Below are 3812 nucleotides of genomic sequence, written 5' to 3' on the forward strand. Positions count from 1 at the left end.
TATAAGATAAAACAGTAAACAAATTTGTTGAAGTAGGGCGTTTCTCACTGGGGAACGCTAAGGAAAGGAAAGTAGATGAGTCCGTTAAAGTGGCACTTCTTTCACTGGTTGCAGTCAAGGAGAATGTAGAAGAAAGCACAGTAGACAAATCTGTTGAAGTGGTACTTTTTTGACTCGTTGCAGTCGGGGGGAATGTAGAAGAAAGGGCAGTAGATGAACCTGTTGAAGTGGTACTTCTTTCACTCATTGTAGTGTTTAGGTATGTAGAGGATAAAACAGTAGAACGATCACCACTTCTTTAATATAATTGTGATTGTACCAAAACACAAGAATGACGATCACCACTTCTTTAATATATAATTGTGATTGTACCAAAACATAAGAAGGACGATCGCCAGTACTTGAATATTATGGTAATTGTACCAAAACACAAGAAGGACGATCACCACTTCTTTAATATAATTGTGATTGTACCAAAACATAAGAAGGACGATCACCACTTCTTTAATATAATTGTGATTGTACCAAAACACAAGAATGACGATCACCACTTCTTTAATATTATAGTACCTATATCATAACCTTAGAAGGACAATCGACAGTATTTATTTTAGTATCTGTATCAAAACATAAGAAGGACAATCGACAGTATTTATTTTAGTATCTGTATCAAAACATAAGAAGGACAATCGACAGTATTTATTTTAGTATCTGTATCAAAACATAAGAAGGACAATCGACAGTATTTATTTTAGTATCTGTATCAAAACATAAGAAGGACAATCGACAGTACTTTAATATCATAGTTACTATACCAAAACCTAAGAAGAACGATCGCCAGTACTTTATTATTATAGTAACTATATCAAAACTTAACAAGGACGATCGCCAGTATTTATTGTAGCAACTGTATCAAATTCTAAGAAGGACGATCGCCAGTACTTATTGTAGTAACTGTATCAAATTCTAAGAAGGACGATCGCCAGTACTTATTGTAGTAACTGTATCAAATTCTAAGAAGGACGATCGCTAGTACTTATTATAATAACTGTATCAAAACATAATAAGGACGATCAACAGTACTTATTATAGTAACTGTATCAAAACATAATAAGGACGATCGCCAGTATTGTAATGTTATAATAACTGTATTAAAACCTAAGAAGGACAATCACAATTACTTTAATATTATAGTAACTGTATCAAAACCTAAGACGGACGTTCGCCAGTATAATATAAGGATACAATATACAGGTGTTATTAATGCTTGCTATGGATAACGTTGAAGAAATTTCAAGGTTATTCAGCACACTTTTGATACTTGTGACGCTACAAAACTGGCTTAATAAAATAAAAGTTTGAGGAAAACAGGAAACATTAAAGTTTTGTTGTACTTTTTAACGTAAAACGGTGGCTTAGAGGTAAACGTGTGGGCTTATAATGTTCTTACTCTTGGTTTGATCTTTGGGTATAGCGCAGGTGACACTTTTGAACAAAACAAACATAGAGTCTAATTATATCATCTTGTTTTTTTTTACGAGTGTTTACCTTGTACTAGTAAATTTGCTAAAAACGTGAGAAAAAATAACATATCTGAAAAGAAGCTTCATCCTTATAGAGAGCGTCGTTGTTGGCCTTTGATATTTCACGGGTGATTCAAAACTACAACATATTGAACGGGAACATGCAAAAATATTATATTTTATACACCTTCTTTCGTTAACGACAAAAACAGTTCAATTTTTCCTGTAGTCGTGCTATTTTGGCAACTCACATTTCATTTTTATGTCCATCAAGTTTATTTAGCTTATCCATATTTCTATCAGGAATTGACTCATACCAATGTAAATATAACAAATTGCTATTTATTACTCATAATCAAAGGCATTTAGGGTTAGAAATAGGATTTGATTTGTTTTCGACTAGCAGCATATTGCTTTCTTCCTTTTCCTCTCTCGGTTTATTCGTTCTCTCTCACATCTCACTGATCTCCACTCTTTCTTTGAACTACTGTCCTTTACATTTCTTTATTAAACACATGCCAAGTTGGTATCTTTCTTTTTTGACCTCGTATCTGTCTCTCGTATATCGCTTTTTAATATTTGATAACCATAGAGATTCTTGTAGCCTCCATAGCAGTGAACTTTAAAAAGCAGCAGCTATACCCGTTCACTCCAGTCACTTTCTAATGACTTGAACTCCTGTAATCCTCTATCTTCTTAGAGACTGACCAAAGGCAGCAGCTATACCGGTCAACTCCAGTCACTTTCTAATGACTTGAGTTACTGTAATTCTCCACCTTCTTAGAGACTGACCAAAGGCAGCAGCTATACCCGTCAACTCCAGTCACTTTCTAATGACTTGAGTTACTGTAATTCTCCACCTTCTTAGAGACTGGCTAAAGGCAGCAGCTAAACCTGTTCACTCCAGTCACTTTCTAATGACTTGAACTCCTATAACCCTCTACTTTTATAGAGACTGATTAAAGGCAGCAGCTATTCCCGTTCACTCCATTCAATTTCTAATGACTTAAATTACTGTAATTCTCTACTTTTATAGAGACTGATTAAAGGCAGCAGCTATTCTCGTTCACTCCATTCAATTTCTAATGACTTAAATTACTGTAATTCTCTAACTTCTTATAGACTGACCGAAGGCCGACTGCTTTATTACATTATCTAAATTTCAACCACCGTTAACTTATACCAAACTTCATAACAGCGTTTGATCAAATTATGAAAGCTAGGCAATTTATATTTACCAAAAATGTATATTTCATTATATTGTTTATTCCTTGACGTTAAGTTTGAGATGATAAACTAGTTAATTTCAACCACTGCAAGCCTTTATAATGATTCAAAATTTCGGAGCATGATTTTACAGCAACGAGACACAAGCCATTGATCTTTGTAATCACAGTAAAGCAGGCTGGCCAATCGGTCAAGATCAGTCTTTTCATAAAACGAAAATAAAATATTTAATTTAATTTAAACCCCGATTATTGTTTGTTAATATCATTAGTCGTTCAGTCAATAATTATCTCATTATCTTTCACATTTGACTGTTAAACTTAAAGTATTTTTGTGAACTTTATACTTGGTTCTACAACTCATGCAAAAAATACTAATTTCCGAGATTTGTCTACAGATTCATCGTCTACCTCCCCTAACTCTACAAGGAATAAAATAAGTACCACTTCAACAGATCCATCTACTCTTTTATCCTCTACGTTTCCTACCACTACAAGTAGTGAAAAACGTACCACTTCAACAAATTTGCCTTCTTGTGTTTTGGTACAATTACCATAATATTCAAGTACTGGCGATCGTCCTTCTTAGGTTTTGATACAGTTACTGTAATATTAAATAACTGGTGATCGTTTTTCTTATGTTTTGGTACAGTTTCTATAATATTAAAGTACTAGCGATCGTCCTTCTTAGGTTTTGACACAGTTTCTATCATATGAAAGTATTTACGATCGTCTTTCTTAAGTTTGGATATAGTTATTATTATATTTAAGTAGTGGCGATCGAATTTCTTTGGTTTTGGAACAGTTTCTGTAATATTAAATCATTGTAGATCGTCCTTGTTATGTTTTGTTACAGTTTCTATAATATTAAATCACTGTAGATCGTCCTCGTTATGTTTTGTTACAGTTTCTGTAATATTAAATCACTGTAGATCGTCCTTGTTATGTTTTGTTACAGTTTCTGTAATATTAAATCACTGTAGATCGTCCTTGTTATGTTTTGTTACAGTTTCTATAATATTAAATCACTGTAGATCGTCCTTGTTATGTTTTGTTACAGTTT

This window comes from Limulus polyphemus, unplaced genomic scaffold, assembly GCF_000517525.1.
Source record: "Limulus polyphemus unplaced genomic scaffold, Limulus_polyphemus-2.1.2 Scaffold4104, whole genome shotgun sequence".
NCBI classification, from domain to species: domain Eukaryota; kingdom Metazoa; phylum Arthropoda; class Merostomata; order Xiphosura; family Limulidae; genus Limulus; species Limulus polyphemus.